This window comes from Sapajus apella, unplaced genomic scaffold (assembly GCF_009761245.1).
Source record: "Sapajus apella isolate SASKATOON/1434 unplaced genomic scaffold, GSC_monkey_1.0 scaffold27, whole genome shotgun sequence".
NCBI classification, from domain to species: Eukaryota; Metazoa; Chordata; class Mammalia; order Primates; family Cebidae; genus Sapajus; species Sapajus apella.
Window position 1 is genome coordinate 23,292,474 of NW_022436967.1, and position 12,386 is coordinate 23,304,859.

The following is a 12,386-nucleotide window of genomic DNA, read 5'->3' on the forward strand; positions in this document are numbered from 1 at the left end:
TCTTTTCATGTCTTTATCAGCCATTTTTGTCAAATTTGCCTGTCCTTTTCTTTTCTGGTCTCATTAATTTATACATAATTATATTGTATTATTTACCTGATAACCCTAATATCTGATGTTCTTGGGGGTCTAAATCCATTTTTTTAAATTGTTATTATTTTCCTTTTTCCTTTCTGCTGACTTTTACTCAGGGTGTCTTATTTCCTAACATGTTTGGCACATTTGGTTTTGAGTTTCATCTACATATATATAATATATTTATATATATACATATATGAGTCTATTTCGCCGGAGTGAATTTGAATTTTATCCTACTATTCAATCCGTAGTTATAAAATACTGGAATATTTTTAGTTTTGCAAGCATTTCAGTTTAATCGCAGAATCTCTGGCTGACCTTCCTCGCTTTGCCATGCCTTTAGGATTTACTGTGTTTTCCCACAGAATGCTAACATGGGCTTGTGCCCTAATGGCAGGCACAGTGCACCATACCCTTTTCCTCACTTCTTTCTTCCTTATTGTCCTCAGCTTGTGTTTCAGCTCACAGTTGTGTGTATGTTTGTTGCCCCTGAATCTTCAATCTTCTCATAATTTTAGTGAACATATTGATGTAAAACATAAATATTATCATAATTTATTCCACATCCTATTAGTTCTAGTGGCCATTGCTGTAACGTATCTAGCCCACCATACTTTTCGAAGGAAGGATCGGTCCCTACCTAGATACGATTTGATTCTGAAATTAAAGCTTCAATTCAGTGTCTGCCCAAGATTTAAATCAATTTCTTTCAAACTGTGAGACGTGAAAAATAATTTAGTAGGTTTTAAGCAGGATGCATCAAATATAGAAAGAAAATGCTTCTTTTGAATTTGTTAAAATTATACAAATGCAACATTTTAGTAAAGCTTCTAAAATGTGTGTTTTTGTGGTCATGCAAAGAAATTTGAAAGTCACTGCTGTAAGCTACCCTTAAAAGCCAGTCATATCCTGAGAATTTGCTGAAGTTGCTTATCAGTTTAACAAGATTTGGGGCTGAGACGATGGGGTCTTCTAAATATACAATCATGTCATCTGCAAATAGAGACAACTTGACTTCCTCCTTTCCCAATTGAATACCCTTTATTTCTCTTTCTTGCCCTATTGCTCTAGCTAGAACTTCCAATACTATATTGAGTAGGAGTGGTGAGAGAGGGCATCCTTGTCTAGTGCCAGATTTCAAAGGGAATGCTTCCAGTTTTTGCCCATTCAGTATGATATTCGCTGTGGGTTTGTCATGAATAGCTGCTACTATTTTGAGATACATTCCATCCATACCTAGTTTATTGAAAGTTTTTAGCATAAAGGGCTGTTGAATTTTGTTGAAGGCCTTCTCTGTATATGTTGAGATATCGTGTGGTTTTTGCCTTTGGCTCTGTTTATGTGGTGGATTACATTTATAGACTTTCATATGTTGAACCAGCCTTGCATCCTTGGGATGAAGCCTACTTGATCGTGATGAATAAGCTTTTTGATGTGCTGTTGCATTCACTTTGCCAGTATTTTATTGAAGATTTTTGCATCAATGTTCATCATGGATATTGGCCTGAATTTTTCTTTTTTTATTGAGTCTCTGCCAGGTCTTGGTATCAGGATGATGTTGGTCTCATAAATGATTTGGGAAGGATTTCCTCTTTTTGTATTGTTTGGAATGGTTTTAGAAGGAGTGGTACCAGCTCCTCTTGTACATCTGGTAGAATTCGGCTGTGAACCTGTCTGGACCTGGACTTTAAAGGATTATAAATCGTTATATTATAAGTCCACATGCACACGTATGTATTATGGCACTGTTTACAATAGCAAAGACCTGGAACCAACCCAAATGCCCAATCGATGATTGAATGGACAAGGAAAATGTGACACATATACACCATGGAATACTATGCAGTCATAAAATATGATGAGTTTGTGTCCTTTGTAGGGACATGAATGAATCTGGAAACCATCATTCTCAGCAAACTGACACAAGAAGAGAAAATCAAACACCGCATGTTCTCACTCATAGGCAGGAGTTGAACAATGAGAATACATGGACACAGGGAGGGAAGCATCACACACTGGGGTCTGTTGGTGAGGACTAGGGGAGGGACAGGGGCGTGGGGAGGTTGGGGAAGAAAACATGGGAGAAAATGCCAAATATAGGTGACAGGGGGATGGAGGCAGCAAACCACCTTGCCATGTATGTGCCTATGCAAAAATCCTGCATGATTGCACATGTACCCTGGAACCTAAAGTACAATTCAAAAAAATCAGTTTACATTGAAAAAAAGCCAGTCATATAGCATTTTTGACCTCTCCAGTGTAAGTAATTTCCTCCTTAAAATACTATGATATTTCACATAGTCAACTTTTATATTATATCCTTTCTTTATTTCATTTATTCAATATTTATTTTATTAATAATGCATGCCAGAAAGTAAGCATTTTAGGCATCTTATTTAAATCAAAATAACAAGTTGTAAATTGAGTATTACATGCCCCATTTTACAGATGAGAAACTGACTCCAGGAGATAACAGGTAGCTTGTCTATGGTCACACAGTTATTGTGCCCTCTGAATCAACCAATCAATCTTTGGTTGATTCAGGACTCTACTCCATCTCTCATATCTAAAACCCCATATTTTTATCTTCCTCACTCTATGATGCCTTCATGTAACTCTAAACAATGGTTCCTGACTTCATTTTTTCTGCAAAACTATGACTTACAATGAACAGTGTATAGTGCCTGTAGTCATGAGTGTGTCATTTATACAAATATTAATGCACAATTGCCAGAGAGCTGGATAAACATGAGAGCATATTCCCTCAACTCTCAAAAGCATGCAGGAATGAAAGTATGCTTTAGTAATAACTTAAAATGCACATCATCCCCCAAACCTGGATACTTTAGCTCATATTAAAATGTTTTTATAATACTTCTGCCAACTCTTGAGACACATTCTAATGCATCAGTAAAGACGATGATTGACAACAAATATTTTACATATTTATCATAATTTCATTTTATTTTTAAAGCTATATTTGATGTATATATTGCTTGGAGTCCTTAAAATAAATTTTAAAACGCATTGAATATTTCTGGCCTAGATTGAGAGTAGACTGTTTTTCATATGTAAGTACCATGTGTGGTGGTAAATAAGTTGATCTGCATTTTTAAACAGTGTACCTAAGCACCCTGAGGCATTCAGTAAACTCCCAGACTACCAAAATATTTTCTAAATATTTGAAAAAAAACACAAAGACATCTGTCAGGCACAATATATACTAATATTGCTAAGTTTGGAGACCTAAATACATAATAATGAAACACTAGGATGTTTCTTTTGGTCTTATAACATCATGAAATAAATTACCAAGGTACTCAAAGTGTCATGAATGAAAAAGCTTGGGAATTTCTGATGTAGAATCTGGAAACAATTTCTCTGACTTCAAATAGCATATCTGTCAGTTTTTAAGATGCCTAGTATATAATGAATGCTGTACACTCCCCTCATCACCAGGGGATACCTCCCTAGTGGATGTCTTCAACCTTGGATGGTACTGAACTCTATATACACTATACTTTTTCCTATACATAGATACATACATGCCTGTAATAAAGTTAAATTTATCAATTAGACACAGTAAGGTTTTAACAAAAATAACTAATAATAAAAGAGAACAATTATAACAATATACTGTAATATAAGTTATGTGAATGTAGTCTCTCTCTGTCTCTTATTGTATCGTACCCACCCTTCATTTTGTGATTATGGGAGATGATAAAATACCTATGTGATAAGGCAAGGTGAGGTGAATGACATAGGTTTTGTGACGTAGCAGTAGGCTACAATTTATGCTTCTGACGACATGTCAGAAGGAAAATCATCTGCTTCAGGTGATCTTGGATCATTGAGCCATAACGATGTCGTTGGGTGGATCTCACAAGCAGATGAAATTGATGACTAAAGGGTGGGTAGTGTTTACAGCAGGTACACTGGACAAAGGGATAATTCACTTCTTGGGACAAGATGAAGCAGAGAAGCATCATATGTCATCACACTTTTCAGAATGACATGTAATTTAAAACTTATGGATTGTTTATTTCAGAAAATTTCCTTTTATTTATATTTTCAGATAGCAGTTGAAATTGGGTAAATGAAAATGTGGAAAATGAAACTGTAGGTAAAGGTGGGGCTACCATACTATAAAACTGTTTGTTGAATAAGCTTAATAAGTAAATCATTATGTCTTTAGCACTCACTTACCTTAGAAGTTGGCATATGATGAGCATTTGTTAAATATTTGGTGACTGAAAATCATTCATGACCAAATAAGCCCTTCCACAAGAAGTCATTTCTTCATAAGGAAGTAAAGTACCACCCTTGTTTTGGTTTTCAAACTACCTTCACAAATATCTAAGGGATATAGTCTTTACTAATGTATGTTGAGAAAATTCAAACCTATAGGCAGGAACTCAGACATCTCACAGGTATGTAATGCGATGTGTCAGGAAGAAATAAATGAAACACAACAAATTCTGGTTATAATGATCAGTATCATTCTTGGAATGAAAAGGAGAAAGATATCAAAGCCCTGTGATTAAATTAACTTCAAAACAAGACATTTAATCTTTTTTCTTTGCATTCATATTTCAGCTATACACTTTCATTCAGGGGTAATCCTTCTCAGAGAATATCATTAGCTAGTCTGTCAGCACACAGCTAACCAGAAATCACCTTGAGCTGATTTGCATCATATTCATATTTAATATTGATATATTTTTTTTAAACCTGTTTGAGTTTACCATCAATGAACTGGGAAAATTTTTCTGGAATGCTGAGGCATTAGGTAAATAATTAGCTCTTTTAAAAATATTTATTTTTCAGGTAATAAAAACAGACAAAATGTCTTTTGTTAAATAACTTGTCTAATAGTCTGTCCTTTAACCTGTCCTGTATTTTCTGTAAATTGAGGGCTGGATATAAAGATTAGATCAGATTCATGTTCAATATTTAAATAAGACTCCTTCAAAAAAAGGAATTATCTTGTTTTCTTCCATGAGGAGACCGTTAATGTCTGTCTGTCTTTCTCTGTGTAATTTTAGTAGTGATCAATGATTAATGCCTAGATCCATTAATTCATTAAGGGTTGTAAAATAGTGATATTGCAATTATTTCTTCATTCAATAGCTGGAATACCTTTATAAAAAAATACTTCTATTTGGTTACTCAGTGGTAGAGCTCATAAAGGAAAGGTGAAATAAATGTAGTTCTTTTTACCTACTAGTTTTCAAAACAGAATGTTAGAAACCCAGCATTGTCCAACTGTGGGCAGTTATTGTTTTGTTTTTATTATCTTTTTGATATAATATATTTAAATATATATACATCAACCTGTAGAAGACATTGTATTATCTTATTGATTGTCAAATTATTTTAACTTTGGTGGGAAGATATTTGTTTTACTATTAGTATAACGAAATGTTCTGATTTCATCTTGTTAATTTTCTGGCCTAGGTCTGGTTTTAGCTACGTACTTTCCCAAACAGCCCTAACTCTGCTAAAGGCAAAGGCACTTCATGGCTATGAACTGTGCTGTAGGGATGCTCACTGTTTTAATAAAAATATATTATCAGCTTTGGTATCATGTTTATACTTCCAAAGCAATCAGGAAGACACAGTGTTTCATTTTTTCTTTTTGAGATAGTGTCTTACTCTGCCACTCAGGCTGGAGTGTAGTGGGGCAATCACAGCTCACTGTGGCCTTGACCTCCCGGGCTCAAGTGATCCTCCTACCACACTCAGCCTCTGGAACAGCTGGGACCACAGGCATGAGTCACCATCCTTGACTGATTTTTGTATTTTTTGTAGACACTGGGTTTTACTACGCTACCCAAACTGGTCTTGAGCTCCTGGGCTCAAGGGATCTTTCCTCCTGGCCTCTCAAAGTGCCGGGATTACAAGTATGAGCAACCATGATCAGCCCACAACATTTCTTATAAGTTAATTTTTCAAAGGGAAAAACACATGTCAAAAAACTTCTATGTTTAATTTCAGGCTCTTTTACTTCTTTGAAAATAAATAAGTCATTTTATGAACCTTCAATATTGATATTGGAGATGGGGTGCCTCAGAGTCTTTAAATTTGTTGAATATTAAATTCAGTGAGTGGGTATTCAGACCTTCGCTGTTTTCTCAGACTTAGGCTGTTTTTCCTAGGCTTTCTTTCACTGCAGAAGACCAGAGGGATTTAGGCTTCCTACTGTCTTTGATGGCTGTCCTCCTCCCTTCCTTTGCCGAGGGATCCCTTTTCCATTGTCATCTCTTTTTCCCCAGCTTTCTCCTTTCTGTTGTCACTAAAGTTAGGAACAAATCAAATTATAATGATTTTCCTATTCGATAACTACATTAAAAAAAAAAAAAAAAAAACTAAGGATAGCAAAATAATAAACTTGAGAAAGCAAGAAAGGTATGGGACTTTGTAAAATTTATTGCAGTAGTTCCTGTTTATAGTTTCTCATGTCCTCATAAAATGATAATTGAAAACTCCATTTGAGTTCATTTATTCACTAAACAAATATCGACGGAATGGGTATGTGTAGGCACTGTGCTTGATTCTAAACTCACAAAATGTACAGTGTATTCTTAATAGACGATATTCTGAATTCTGTTTTCATCTTGTCTTTCTGATTTTTGCTTCAGCTGCAATCATAGTCAAAATATATGTTTTACATAGAACTCACCTGTGAACTTACCTCAAAGTTTGTTATTTTGCCAGATCATTTTCCTTTTCTCTTGCTGGTCTCTTCAAATATTTCTTCAGAGTTTTTTTTCTTCTATAATTTAAGTGTAGGTTACTGAGGGAGGCATAATATCAATGGCTTGTGTTGCTGAATACCTGAATCAATAATGCTGACTGTGACTGATGCTGACTAGAATTACTAGAATCCTAGCTTTAGCCTTCAGCCTTAGCTCTTTATTGGGAGTTACTCAAGGCAACTATTTATTCATTACTTTAAAAAATTACTGAGCATGTGTAAGATTCCAGATGCCAAATGTGTGTTCTGAAGATACATAAAGAAAAGTCCTTGATCTGAAGAGAAAGGTAGATACATACATATTTACATACACATGCACATAACAGTATAGTAAGAATAATTGTAGAATTGGGCTTCTGAGAATTTGTATGATGTATACAGACAGAAGTGTCAAAAGATACAATTATATCTTTCTTAGCTCACTTTGACTTTATATGCACAACTTTTGATCTACAAGTTAGCAGTCATCTGCCTAATTCAACATTAAACTCGCATATGCTAACTTAAAGTAGCAATCGTATGTCCAATTAAAACTCCATCTGTAGTCTCTTTGTCTTCCCTAGTGGTACATTTTGCTCATTTACCTTGACTTGTGCTGCTTTGACTCTGTTTCGTTGGGTCACTGGTCTCTACCAATGTTCACCAGGCTGCAGATTACTCTCTTTTCTCCATCTTTTTTTCTTTCAGGAATAATCATTAATGACTACTATCCTTGCAAAGAAGAAATGCTCTTGGAATCACAACCTCATTGATCTTAGTTATAAAATCCTATTCCACTTTTCATGAAATCTCTTGTAGCACATATACATTAGCTCTCTTTCCTTACCCCATTTTTTTTCTATCTTAAAACATATAATTTATCAAGCAAAATAATATATACAAAGATATTTTCTTTTATACATTTTCAATGTTTTATTCAAATATGTTAACTAACTTGTGCCTTCTATTTTACCTACTTTATTTTCAGATAAAAATATTATCAGTATGAAAATAAAAGAGTTTGAAGCATATTATATAATTTTGTTCCCTATTTAATATCAATGTAATATTTGAAAATTTTTCATACTATTGAATAATTATTTTATTTTAATATGTTTATGTTTATGTTTGAGGTCAAGCACCTTGAAAGTAAATTACTCATGTCCCATTAAAGTATGCCTTTATCATAATTCTCTACCTTTAGAAAAGATGCTGAAACTTGCAACAAAAAACTCAGAGTGGAATTTTGGTTTTGACATCTGCCCATTATATAACCCTGGCAAATTTATTACTCTCTTGTGACAGAATTATCACCTAGGAAGAAAGAATACATAAGGATTTTTATGTTTATTGGTCTGCTGAAATGACTAGATGAAATTATTTATTTTAAATCACTTTATAAATATATTATTTTTAGTTTTCCTTGTTATTTATAACATTTTTATTAAACATATACAGATATGCACACATATAATTACTATCTTTAAAATTATAGAAATATGTCATTTATATTAAAAATTAAATCACCATATTAAAAAACTAATAGTTTATAGCTGTAAACCAAGATATCCAGTGATTATTTATGTAATAATAATAATAAGATATACAGAAAAATAAGATTCTCTTAAATTGGAGTAAATATCTGTTATAGGACAATGCTGTATTAAGAAACATTATATAGTAGACCACTTAGAAAACATTTTCTAACCAGATAAAAATGTCTTTCTCTTTTGAGAATTTAGCCTTTTGTAATAAAAAAAATTAAAAATAATTTTTGTGTTACTACATTACCTATTAAAACAACTATGCTTTATTACACATCAAAGAAAGTAGTCTTACTCATTATTTATTTGGATTTTTATTTCCAAAGAAAACTGCTCAAAAGCTTAGAGTACCACTAATTATCTCGTCCTGCAGAAAGTAGTAAAAGATAAATCCAAGTTATACTCTCATTATCTTTCTGTATTTTTACTGGTAATGACACTTTTTATTGTCAAGTACAATTCTATAATTGACTTTCATATAATGAATTAGATTTTTTACTAATATCCTTGGTATGCTGTTGACAAAGGAAAAAGTAGAAATCAACATGACACGTCTATCTCATATGTGATGGAAATATTCATTGTGTTTAAACATTCACAATGCACATAACCTTAAGTGAGATGTTCTTACTTCTCAACTAGTAGTAATATAGGTACACATATAGAATAAAAGTCAACTTATTATATGTTGCATTATGTTCTCTTAAAACTAAAAACATGCCACCGTGTTTTAAATAACACAGCATGTATTTTAATATTTAAAGTTAAGGGAGATTACAAATTATATTTCCACAATTTGTTATTCATTACTCTTAAAAGACATTTCTTCTGCTGCCTTTTCTATTATTTCTACTTCCCCTTCTCTGTAAACCTCTGCCACTTATAGTGTTTCTCTGTTATTTATTTTTGAAGAATGAGCTCCAATCCTATGACCACATAAACTTTATCCACAACTTCAACTATAAAATATATCTTTTTGCAATTTATAACACTTGTTTTTCTGTTATTTTGAATCACATGATGAAATACTATCTAATGCAATTTCTTGCATTATTATTTTATTACTATTATTTGTAAATTCTTATTGTTTAAGTTATACACAATCTTGCTTCTACCAGAAACATACTAATCCTTAAATGTTGTAGTCCTATCACTTAATAGGATGACATTAAATTTATGCTAAACAAATGAATATTGCCAGCAAATGAAATGTCAAAATAATGGGTTATAGTTTTACTATGTTCTGTACTTGAATATAAAGATTTTGGAAAAATGTTGTTCATTTGGGTACATTTATGAACAGGTGTAAAGTTGGTATTAGACATGCAAGAAATTTATTGATTGGGGGAGAAGATGGAGAGAGTGGAATGAGCTTTCAGGTTGTGACGCTGTTCTGGCTTCTGTAAAAGAGAGGAGGAAGAAAGGAGGCTAGATAGGAGGAGTTTCAGATTGGAATACAATTCTAAGAAAGCTTACACGAGGCTGATGATAAATCCTTCAAATAAGACACCCATTGAAATAGTCATGTATCTTAAAGAAATGATCTTAAATTGGCACCCCTGCCATGGTCAGTAATCAGGTTGGAGCAGGCTGGGGAAGCATTTGGTACAAAGGCAGTTGTAGATCAAGGAGAGGGGGATGCTGGGGTCATCAACCAATGACACTTCCTATGAAATATTAGAACAGCATATTTTTATGGCTTCCACATCACCAAAATGAATATTTTTAGTATACTTTCTCCCAGATTAAGGTAAATATATGTTTTTAAAGCAATAAGATTTTTGATTCCTATATATTTATACTTAATATTTTAAAAGGCACTTCAAATATGATTCAAAGACTTGTAAATATTTATTAATTATTATGATACTTTATTTCTATTTTAATCACCTCTTACTCCCCCATTGGTGAGGGAGGGATTCTTGCCCTAAGTTTGTGAAGATAGTCAAACACACAGTTCCTGACACTGACAGATGAGATCAACGGCAATGTCCTGGTCAGATAATACAGCCAGTGGAATGAGGAAGGAGGATACTGCCTCTGCTTGCAGGGCAGATGGGAGCTGCACTTAGGACAGAGTAAACAAACAGTGGATATCTCTCAGGCAGAATCTGTTTCCCTTGGGGTCTTCAGAGAATGTAACTTGGTTGAATATTTCTGTGAGCCCGCAGGAAATGGAAACCTGCTACTCAAGAATAAGCAGGATCCAAGTGTGGTCCCTGTAAGAAGGAGGAGTTTTGGCTAGGTACCTTATCCTCTAAAGCAAAGTGAGGAGAGAAACCTGTGGTTGGGGTATTGGAGGCCCTTCCCATTTCACCAGACATCAACACAGAGCGTAATATTAAACACTGATTTTAGGATCAAAATATGATACACATAGCTAGTGTCAAAATATCATTAATTTTTTTTTAATATTGAGCTTTTAAGTTGTTTAAAGCTGTCAAAATTTTTAAGTAATTCTGCAGCTAACATACTGAGAATAATCTTTTTGTAATTTATGTTAATTTGAAACTGACTTTTAAGAAGTGTGTTTTTTATTACAGAAGAAATAAAATTTTTAAGTGCTTGATAAACATTGTTCAAATACTATTCAAAAAGACTAAACAACCAACCTGCCACTAATGGTTTATGTTGTGCGGTTTTTCTATACCATTGTCACTAATGACTATTCACTTAATAAATAATAAATATCGTAATCCTAATTGATGGGTAAATTCTGTATTGTTAAATAAATAAAATTGGTTTTGGGGAAAAAAATCAAATGAGCACTCCTACTCCACACAATTTATCAAATAAATGATAAATGGAAAAGGTGAATATTAAAAGAAAGAATGTAAGATAAAGCATATTAATCAATATGATGAAGAAATCCGTTTTATAAAAATTGAAGACACATTTAACTACTTAAAAATTATTAGCAGGACCAGGCAGAGTGGCTGAGGCCTGTAATCTCAGCACTTTGAGAGGCGGAAGTAGTCAAATCACTTGAGCCCAGGAATCAGAGACCACCTTGGGCAATATGGCGAAGACCTGCTTCCACAAAAATTAGCCTTTCGTCCCAGCTACTCGGGAGGCTGCATGCCTGAGTGTGGGAGGTCAAGGTTGCAATGAGCCATGATCATGCCCCTGCACTCCAGCCTGGGCAACAGAGTGAGACCCTGTTTCAAAAAAAAAAATTTAAAAAGATCATTTTTGCATTCAAAATAAATCTAATTGACAGATCATCAAAATTAAAGCCCCTTTAGCATCCTATAGATAAATTGACAAAGTATTCAGAAAAAAATAAAGGATAAAATATTAATGGTAAATAGACATTGGAGAAAGTATACTAGTAATACTTCACTAGTAATCAAAGGTATAAATTCAAAGGAATTAACATGTTTGTTTCTAAAATTAGCAGTATTTATAGAGGAACAAGTCGTGAAAGTTGGTGAAGAAAACAGATTCTTTTGGGAAACTTAAAAGGCATCATTAGTCATCTTCCACCTAATGGATTTCTTCATTTTTGACCAAAGCTCAAACTTCCATAACATCAGCAACAAGCTTTACCTACCAAAAGCTCTTGCAAGGACATAAGCTGTGGTCAGAAGCCAGTAATAAATGTGACTGTGATATTAATATGTAATACATCTGAGGTAATTTCATGAAAATTACAATGAAAACAATGCATTGCTCTATTATTTAATTATATAATCTCGTAACTCTAATTTTTGAGGCAAGCAGTGCAAAGAAGAGAAAATGCTCAGTTCTTTCAAATGTGGGACAGGCATTATTACCTCTTATTTTTGGTTTCTGAATGAATGGAGATTAAGCTTTTACCCTGAAGCTTCTCACATAATTCCAGTTACATAAGATAACCTTTTAATGTAATTTTATATAATTAATCTATCATAGAAAGTATTCTAATAAACATTCAAAAATGGATATTAGTTCTTACATAAAAGTTAATCATGATTCCACTGAAAAACTACATATAAAGAGAGATAATAAAATTAATAAAAATGTAGTCAAGGTTGTTTCTGACTAGT

The 12,386-nt window shown here is 33.3% G+C and overlaps 1 protein-coding gene across 2 annotated transcripts in view; it reads left to right on the forward strand.

The window, feature by feature from the left end:
* The window catches only part of LOC116560909 (bifunctional heparan sulfate N-deacetylase/N-sulfotransferase 4), a 285,389-nt gene that overhangs the window by 67,160 nt on the left and 205,843 nt on the right, over positions 1 to 12,386 (forward strand). The gene's annotated exons all lie outside the window — the stretch shown is intronic.